An 11,214-nucleotide genomic window follows, 5' to 3' on the forward strand; every position below is an offset into this window, starting at 1 on the left:
ATATATATATATATATATATATACACAGCAACCAAAACTAGATAAGATTGAGGAAGCTAAGAAGTGCATACTGACAGAAGCCAGATGTAGATATCTCCTGAGAGGCACAGCCACAGCATGACAAATACAGAACTGAGCGCTAGCAGCAAACCACTGAGCTGAGAACAGGACCCTCGTTGGAAGAATTAGAGGAAGGATTGAAAGAGCTGAAGGAGCTTGCAACCTCATAAGAACAGCAATGCCAACCAACCAAAGCTCCCAGGGACTAAACCACTACCCAAAGACTATACAGAGGCTGACCCTGGGCTCCAACTGCATATGTAGCAGAGGATGGCCTTGTTGGGCACCAATAGAAGGAGAAGCCCTTTGTCCTGCGAAGGCTGGACCCCTCAGTGTAGAAGAATGTCAGGGGTGGGTGGGAAGAGGTGATGGCTGGGAAGGGGAACAAAAATGGGAGGAGAATGTGATAGGGGGCTTATGTCTGGGAAATGGAAAAGGAGTAACATTTGAAATGTAAATATAAAGTCCAATAAAAATTTTTAAAAGTTAAAAAAAAGAAACAAATATGATGTTGATTCAGATTGGAAGAAAGGTAGAGATGAACTGAGAGGAATTGGGGTGAGGAAACTGTAATCAGAATATTTTTTATGAAAAGAAATCTATTTTCAATAAAAGAAGAATTATAAAACTCTATGAATTCCAAAACACTGGCAACTACTTAAAAGCTTGTCAACAAAAGGCAAGCAAGCAGAATTAAACATTTCTTTCATAATAATTTTATTTTTGTTTCTGTTTTGAGGCAAGCTTGTAATTCCTCAAGTACATTGCATTCTCTCATTGTTAGCTTCTAGCATTTCTGAGTTAATATGGAGTTTATTCTATTTAATGGTATGAGGTGAGCCTTTAACTTCCATCATGCTCAGCAAAAATTTTCACATTGCAAAATAATCTAATTATCTTCCTATCTACATGTTATAACTCTACGTTATATAATATATATGAATAGAATTTGTTTTAAGGGTTTAGAATAAAAGATACACTGGTACTGAAGAGCCAATGAATGCAGGATGAAAAAGTATATTTTTTTTCAGTAAATGAAGTATGAAATAAAAGAGCCAAGGAAGTAATGATCAGAGAGAAACAAGCTTCAGAGGAAATGCGATGACTTCCCATTACTTAGAAGAAACCCTGCAAAGTCACACCAAAGAGAAAATGTAGAAATACTTCAAGAAAGTTATATTTGGGGGTGTGTGGGATGGAACACAAAGAAAGACCAAAGTAAAAGAGAATAATAGACTTTACTTCACTTAGTACGAAACCAAAAGTGGGGAGGGACTAGAAAGGGAAGACATCTGTGAAGGATGAAGGAAACTCAGAATTTGAAGCGTGTTAAATATATGGAAAGAAAAGCCAAAAAATTCTAAAAAGACATGGTGAAGAAAAATACTGATAGAAACTATTGGTCAAGATACATACACACACACACACACACACACACACACACACACACACACACACACACAGAGAGAGAGAGAGAGAGAGAGAGAGAGAGAGAGAGAGAGAGAAGCAAGGAAAATAGTAAATGTTTTATTAAAGAAAAAACATACTCAATAAGTTTTGAAATGAATTAATGTGCTTTTGAGAATATTCAAATATTTGATATAGCACAAAATAAAATAGTTGCAGAGTAAAAAAATCTTATGGAATAATCTAATAACAACCAGAAATTTTAAATTCTATAACAGAAGAAAAGAACTTTATCATAATGATTAGCCTGTAAAGAAGGAAATACAGCAGTTCTTGGTCTCTAAATATGTTAACAAGACACATGGTGGGAGTCTGTTAACCAACCCTTATATGTACAAAGTAGTGAAATGGTAGATTTAAAATGTTTCACACCTTCTCGCTAAAAGGAAAGGGAATTAAAAGTGTAAAACAATCATGGTTGTAGGGATTAAGTCCCTCTAGTGGGCAATGAAAATTCTAATTAAGGAGACTGTGAAAAGTTGTTGAAAGGATAAAGCCCATAACACACTCATTCATCATCCATTCAACTAACCTGTATGGTGCTGCCACATTATTCACTGGGGATGATAGAGTATGAATGCTAGCCTTTGCCATCAAAGATGTCCCATTTGCTCTAAGAAAGAACAGTACAGCCAGTGAGATGGCTCCCCGGGGAAGGTACTTCCTCAGAAAACTGACAACCTGATTTTAATCCCTGGTACCTACTTGGAAGAAGGAAAAAGGTGGCTTCTGCACTTGTCTTCTTCCTCTGACCTTCACATATACAGCATTGCATATGCATACACACATACACACATGCACACACATACACATACATACACACACAGACTCATACATACACACACATATATACATACACACATACACATAGACATAGACACATAGACACAGACACATAGACACAGACACATACATACATACACAGAGACACATACATACACACACAGAGACATATATATGCACACACGTACACAGACACATACATACACACACAGACACATACACACACATACATACATACACACACGTGCACGCATGCATGCACACATGCACACATGCATGCACATGCATATGCATGCATGCACAAAGAAAGACACGCAGAGAGAAAGACAGAAAGTTGAAGACAGGGAGAGATTACAGAGGTAATAAAGAAAAAATGAAAATAGTATTTAGTACATTCGGATATATGATAAAATCAAGAATGCACAACCTTTCCATAATAAGTAAGAGGAAAACATTAGCTTTGTAGAAATGTTGTAGTCAAAAAAGTGGTCAGGAGACATTTACAAAAAATTGTTTTTGCAAAGCAGATTACATTTGAGATAAATTTAAAGGCTGTTCTATAGGCATTAAAAGAAAAAGTAAATATGTATTTTATGTAAATCCACCATATTTTAAACAAAGTTTGATAGTGAAGTACACACTAGTGGGTTTCAACGGTAATTATCAAGACCAGGCTTGCAGCTTCAGTCTTTGTGTGCCTATGTGAGCACTGCTTAGTTGATTCAGTGAGACATATTCACCTGGTGTCCTCCTGGACTCCGATAATCATTCTTTCTCCTCTTCTGTGAGGTTTCCCAATCTTCAGGAGGATAGTCTGATTTTAATAAAAATTTGCAAACAATCATAGCTAAAAAGCAAATGGGGAGTATCAAGACTCTAATTTGAATAGGAGACTATGAACCAAATAAACTACTTTAATTGTAGACGTAATCAGAAAAAGTTAACATAAAACTGCAAAGAAAAGTGATTTTTATCAATCTAATTTAGGTTCTCTCTAGATTTTTGGCAAGATTGTGGTAATATTAGCCAATTATACAATGTTATTTTAAATTAATTGGTAGTGCTTTTTCAAGAAAAATTAAAATATTTATACTGTTTTGCCCAGCAATCACACTGCCAGAAATTTATGCTGAGGAACTAATTCAAAAGGTTATAAAATATATGCAATAATATGTTCATCAAAACATTAAAAGAACAGATTTTTTTCCATCCATTTGTGTAATAACTTCATGAAGTCATTGTTTTGAATAGCTGAGTAGTACTCCATTGTGTAAATGGACCACATTTTCTGTATCCATTCCTCTGTTGAAGGACATCTGTATTCTTTCCAGCTTCTGGCTATAATAAATAAGGCTGCTATGAGCATAGTAGAGCATGTGTCCTTGTTGTATGTTTGAGCATCTTTTGGGTATATGCCCAGGACAGTAATAGCTGGGTCCTCAAGTAGTTCAATGTCTAATTTTCTGAGGAACCTCCAGACTGATATCCAGAGTGTTTATTCCAGCTTGCAATCCCACCAAGAAAGGAGGATGTGTTCCAGATCCTCGCCAACATTTACTGCCACCTGAGTTTTTTTTTATCTTAGCTATTCTGCCTGGCATGAGGTAGAATCTCAGGGTTTTTTGGATTTGCATTTCCCTGATGACTAAGAATGTTGAAAATTTCATCCCAAGTGAGATAACCCAGTCACAAAAGAACATACATGGTATGCACTCACTGGTAAGTGGATATTAGCCCAAAAGTTTGGAATACCTAAGAAAACATTCACAGATCCTAAGAAGCTCAAGAAGAAGGAAGACCAAATTGTGGATGCTTCAGTCCTTCTTAGAAAGGAAAACAAAATACTCATGTGAAGAAATACAGGGGAAATTAATGGAGCAGGGACTGAAGAAAAGGTCATCCAGAGACTGCCCCACCTGCGGACCCATCCCATATGCAGCGACCAAACCCAGACACTATTGCTGATCCCAAGAAGTGCTTGCTGACAGGAGCCAGATATGGGTGTCTCCTGAGAGGCTCTGCCAGAGCCCTACTGATACAGATGAGGATGCTTTCAGCTAACCATCAGATTGAGCATGGGATCCCCATTGAAGGAGTTAGAGAAAAGACTGAAGGAGCTGAAGAGGTTTGCAACCCTATAGGAAGAACAACAATATCAACCAACCAGACTCCACCAGAGCTCTCAGGGACTAAACCACCAACCAAAAAGTACACATGGAGTGACCCATGGCTCCAGCCGCATATGTAGCAGAGGATGTCATTGTCCAACATCAATGGGAGGAAAAGCCCTTGGTCCTGTAAATGCTTGTTTCCATAATGTAGGATAATGCCACGGCATTGAGGTGGGAGTGGGCAGGGGGAGTGGCGTGGGGTTATGGGAGGGAGGAAAGGGAATAACATCTGAAATATAAATGCATGAAATATCCAAGAAAAATAAAATTTAAAAAAGAAAAAAATAAGAAAAAGACATAATTTTAAAGGAACAAAGTAAGTCTCAAAAAGACTCACAGATTATCTATACTAATAAAATATATCCAGCTAACTAAAAAAAAAAAAAACAGAAATTTAAAAAAACTAAATGAGCCATAATAGACAAGAAAAGATATTATTGAGCTGTCTTAAGTAATATCATATGACCGTTATAAATTGCTATAAGGAGCTAAATAAATAACTCTTTGTGAATACAGTATCACATGGCAGTGAGAGCCATAAGAGTGTCACTATTATATTTAAAACTTTGTGTGAATGTAATACATACAAAAATAATTGATTATGACATGACATTGGAAGTGATGTTTTCATATTTATATTTTTGTTCTCAGAAAATTGCACAGTGATAAAATTCAAGACAAATACACTTTGCTCCTTTCTTCATATCTGGCACCTTTTTTCTAATCACCCACAGGATTAATGTATGCACTCCCCCCCAAAAACAAACAAACAAACCTATGTGAACTACAAAAGGAATCTCCAAATTCTGTTAGCTTAGAAAAGCTAGAGCCAGCTTTTGCTATGTCTTCTTTCGTTCTCCTCTTTTCCTTTCCACTGGCTCAGCCTCTCCTTGGTATATCTCTCAAGCAGCGCGATCATTTGGGAAAACACACTTGAAATGGATTTACTTTCTGAGGTTGAAAATTTAATATATTTCATGTGATAAATGTATCTCCTTTATTTCCATTCAAGCAAGAGGGAGATGGAGGGGGTAACACAAGTGGAAATGAGATTGTGAAGTATCCAGGGCGAAACATTTTAAAGCAAAGTAAGATAGATCCCGAGCCTTTCTCAAAGGTTGATTCCTCAGATAATTTATTTCAGAAGATTTGGCTTCCGAAATAATTGGTCTTCTTTACCCTTATTGTAGGGCATTTCTATGGCTCTCCTGAGATTGTCATTTTCCCCCATCTGGATTCACAGCATGGACAGGTGTTTTCTGTCTGGACCAAATTACTTTAAGTGTTACATTCATGGCCTACATTGCTCAATGTCTATTTAAATTCAACAAATTTTTATCCCTCAACCTTTAGGAGTTCTAATTCCAATTCTGATAGGGATGGGGATAGCACAGTAGAGAAAGTATTTGGCCTTTGCTGAAAAATATGTATTAAGATTTGGAAACAGAAAGGACAAAGCCTGGAGGCAGAAGGAAAGCGGAGAGGAACTCTTCAAATAAAGGACACTGTTCTAATAAATGGGAGACTTTTAAACAAGTTGTTAACCATCGTTGATTATTAATGTAACCCTCCTGTCAGAGAAAACTTCTGGATGCTATAACAGGATATCTCATCCCATGTAAATTATAAACAGTAGTAGTTTATTAAGCTCACACTTCTGGGGGCTGTAAAATCCAAGGTCAAAGAACCACATCTGGAGAGGGCTTTCATGATACAGGGCACAATGAAGGAAGACTATGCAACAGAAAGAAATAGATCATGTGAATGATATTATACACTTTGATGACAAAGCCACTCCCACAATAACTAGCCCACTCTATTAATGATAACAAGGATATTGATGTGCTCATGAGAGTGAAGCCCACATGACTATCTCAACTTTTAAATTTCCTAACTCCTATTTGTAGCAACAGCAGCAACTGGCTGTCAGCATGAGCTTTAGCATGAACATCCAGACTGAATCCTAGGGATTTCATATATTTTTCACATCCCCAGAGGTTCAAAGCATGGAATGTAGACTGGCCTCTCTCAATCCTGACTCTCACCACCTCTGAGCTATTTGGAATTACCATCATTCCCTTCTGAGCTGTAGAGACGTCAAGCCTACAATGCTTCTTTCATTTCCTTCATCTAAGTCCCTCAGCATAGCCAATCACATGCAGTGTAGTGTTTGGTGGTGTTCATAATGCTGAATTCCTGACCTTGTGTTGGGTTAAAATGCCTCCTGAGTCGTTCAGAAATAGATTTTCTTCATGTTAACTTTCATGTTGATTGTATTTTATTATACTCTAATTTCATATAAAAAGATGATTTTATAAGTTCGATGATAATTTATTTCTTAACTATTCTGGACACAGAAGAATTTACTAGGTATTTAACTGCAAATGGCAAGTCTGGACTTCCAAGCCTTCTCTCAAAACTATAGATAAGTGTAGCTCTCACCCATCATCAAAGAATCTTCTTTTTGCATTAGACAGAGACCACTGTAGAAAAATCACAGTTCCTCAACATGTAGAGAAAAACAGATTTTGGAGTATCTCCAGTGAAAATATCTACTACATAACTTCCACACTTAACGCTCAGAGAACATTATGGTAGGATGGTCCAAAAGAGTTTAAAAGCCAGGGGACCAGAAAATACACTGAGAGATTGTATCTTCTAGAAATGACAGGAAATCTACACCCACGATACCTCAACAATATGACTGCCAAACAAGACCTGAAGATATCCAAATACCAATAAACATGTTAACATGCTTGGGAGTAAATTTCTTTACACCCCATGTCATGACAAAGGAATACTGGGAGCCACAGAATGCTGAGAGTAGGAGAAGTTACATGCACACACACACACACACACACACACACACACACACACACACACACACCCTACAAACACCATATGTGCATATATGTGTATATAGTGTATACATATGTATCATACATATGTGTGTGTATGTGTATGTATGTATGTGTGTAAGAGTTACAATTGAAGAAAAAGAGGCCATGAATTTTAAAGGGAGCTCAAGGTCTTGGAATTGACTGGAAAGAAGGGAAAGGGGGAATGATGTAATTATAGCTTACTGTTTTTAATTTAAAAAACTATAGGACGGGTCTTCCTGGTTGCTGCCACTGCAGAGAGCCCGTGGGGAGCACCCCACGAGCGAACCTGAGCCTCGGGACCACAGGTAAGACCAAATTTTCTGCTGCAAGAAAGCTGCCTGGTGAGCTTGGGACACAGGAAAGCAGAATTTTTCTAGGACCGGGCACGTTCTGTGTTTACCGGAAGTCCCACACCCACGGATCCCGGCCCGCAGCAGCTCTCTGCTCCCAGACCCGGTGAGAGAGAGACCCAACCGCCTGGTCAGGTGGGCACTCCTGAGGCTGCAGAGTGGAAGAGACCACCAACTCTGCTCACCCCTGCCCACATCCCTGGCCCAAGAGGAAACTGTATAAGGCCTCTGGGCTCCCGTGGGGAAGGGCCCAGGAGCAGCAGGACCCCTGTGCCTGAGACACCGCCGGAACCTGAAAGAAACAGACCGGATAAACAGTTCTCTGCACCCAAATCCCGTGGGAGGGAGAGCTAAACCTTCAGAGAGGCAGACAAGCCTGGGAAACCAGAAGTGATTGCTCCCTGCACACACATCTCGGACGCCAGAGGAAAAAGCCAAAGACCATCTGGAACCCTGGTGCACTGAAGTTCCCGGAAGGGGCTGCACAGGTCTTCCTGGTTGCTGCCGCTGCAGAGAGCCCGTGGGCAGCACCCCACGAGCGAACCTGAGCCTCGGGACCACAGGTAAGACCAAATTTTCTGCTGCAAGAAAGCTGCCTGGTGAACTCAAGACACAGGCCCACAGGAACAGCTGAAGACCTGTAGAGAGGAAAAACTACACGCCAGAAAGCAGAACACTCTGTCCCCATAACTGACTGAAAGAGAGGAAAACAGGTCTACAGCACTCCTGTCACACAGGCTTATAGGACAGTCTAGCCCCTGTCAGAAATAGCAGAACAAAGTAACACTAGAGATAATCTGATGGCGAGAGGCAAGCGCAGGAACCCAAGCAACAGAAACCAAGACTACATGCCATCATCGGAGCCCAATTCTCCCACCAAAACAAACATGGAATATCCAAACACACCAGAAAAGCAAGATCTAGTTACAAAATCATATTTGATCATGATGCTGGAGGACTTCAAGAAAGACATGAACACACTTAGGGAAGCACAGGAAAACATTAATAAACAAGTAAAAGCCTACAGAGAGGAATCGCAAAAATCCCTGAAAGAATTCCAGGAAAACACAATCAAACAGTTGAAGGAATTAAAAATGGAAATAGAAGCAATCAAGAAAGAACACATGGAAACAACCCTGGATATAGAAAACCAAAAGAAGAGACAAGGAGCTGTAGATACAAGCCTCACCAACAGAATTCAAGAGATGGAAGAGAGAATCTCAGGAGCAGAAGATTCCATAGAAATTATTGACTCAACTGTCAAAGATAATGTAAAGCGGAAAAAGCTACTGGTCCAAAACATACAGGAAATCCAGGACTCAATGAGAAGATCAAACCTAAGGATAATAGGTATAGAAGAGAGTGAAGACTCCCAGCTCAAAGGACCAGTAAATATCTTCAACAAAATCATAGAGGAAAACTTCCCTAACCTAAAAAAAAGAGATACCCATAGACATACAAGAAGCCTACAGAACTCCAAATACATTGGACCAGAAAAGAAACACCTCCCGTCACATAATTGTCAAAACACCAAACGCACAAAATAAAGAAAGAATATTAAAAACAGTAAGGGAAAAAGGTCAAGTACCATATAAAGGGAGACCTATCAGAATCACACCAGACTTCTCGCCAGAACCTATGAAGGCCAGAAGATCCTGGACTGATGTCATACAGACCCTAAGAGAACACAAATGCCAGCCCAGGTTACTGTATCCAGCAAAACTCTCAATTAACATTGATGGAGAAACCAAGATATTCCATGACAAAACCAAATTTACACAATATCTTTCTACAAATCCAGCACAACAAAGGATAATAAATGATAAAGCCCAACATAAGGAGGCAAGCTATACCCTAGAAGAAGCAAGAAACTAATCGTCTTGGCAACAAAACAAAGAGAATGAAAGCACACAAACATAACCTCACATCCAAATATGAATATAAAGGGAAGCAATAATCACTATTCCTTAATATCTCTCAATATCAATGGCCTCAACTCCCCAATAAAAAGACATAGATTAACAAACTGGATACGCAATGAGGACCCTGCATTCTGCTGCCTACAGGAAACACACCTCAGAGACAAAGACAGACACTACCTCAGAGTGAAAGGCTGGAAAACAACTTTCCAAGCAAATGGTCAGAGGAAGCAAGCTGAAGTAGCCATTCTAATATCAAATAAAATCAATTTCCAACTAAAAGTCATCAAAAAAGATAAGGAAGGACACTTCATATTCATCAAAGGAAAAATCCACCAAGATGAACTCTCAATCCTAAATATCTATGCCCCAAATACAAGGGCACCTACATACGTAAAAGAAACCTTACTAAAGCTCAAAACACACATTGCACCTCACACAATAATAGTGGGAGACTTCAACACCCCACTCTCATCAATGGACAGATCATGGAAACAGAAATTAAACAGTGATGTCGACAGACTAAGAGAAGTCATGAGCCAAATGGACTTAACGGATATTTATAGAACATTCTATCCTAAAGCAAAAGGATATACCTTCTTCTCAGCTCCTCATGGTACTTTCTCCAAAATTGACCATATAATTGGTCAAAAAACGGGCCTCAACAGGTACAGAAAGATAGAGATAATCCCATGCATGCTATCGGACCACCACGGCCTAAAACTGGTCTTCAATAACAATAAGGGAAGAATGCCCACATATACGTGGAAATTGAACAATGCTCTACTCAATGATAACGTGGTCAAGGAAGAAATAAAGAAAGAAATTAAAAACTTTTTAGAATTTAATGAAAATGAAGATACAACATACCCAAAGTTATGGGACACAATGAAAGCTGTGCTAAGAGGAAAACTCATAGCGCTGAGTGCCTGCAGAAAGAAACAGGAAAGAGCATATGTCAGCAGCTTGACAGCACACCTAAAAGCTCTAGAACAAAAAGAAGCAAATACACCCAGGAGGAGTAGAAGGCAGGAAATAATCAAACTCAGAGCTGAAATCAACCAAGTAGAAACAAAAAGGACCATAGAAAGAATCAACAGAACCAAAAGTTGGTTCTTTGAGAAAATCAACAAGATAGATAAACCCTTAGCCAGACTAACGAGAGGACACAGAGAGTGCGTCCAAATTAACAAAATTAGAAATGAAAAGGGAGACATAACTACAGATTCAGAGGAAATTCAAAAAATCATCAGATCTTACTATAAAAACCTATATTCAACAAAACTTGAAAATCTTCAGGAAATGGACAATTTCCTAGACAGATACCAGGTATCGAAGTTAAATCAGGAACAGATAAACCAGTTAAACAACCCCATAACTCCTAAGGAAATAGAAGCAGTCATTAAAGGTCTTCCAACCAAAAAGAGCCCAGGTCCAGACGGGTTTAGTGCAGAATTCTATCAAACCTTCATAGAAGACCTCATACCAATATTATCCAAACTATTCCACAAAATTGAAACAGATGGAGCACTACCGAATTCCTTCTATGAAGCCACAATTACTCTTATACCTAAACCACACA

Source organism: Rattus norvegicus, chromosome X (assembly GCF_036323735.1).
Source record: "Rattus norvegicus strain BN/NHsdMcwi chromosome X, GRCr8, whole genome shotgun sequence".
NCBI classification, from domain to species: domain Eukaryota; kingdom Metazoa; phylum Chordata; class Mammalia; order Rodentia; family Muridae; genus Rattus; species Rattus norvegicus.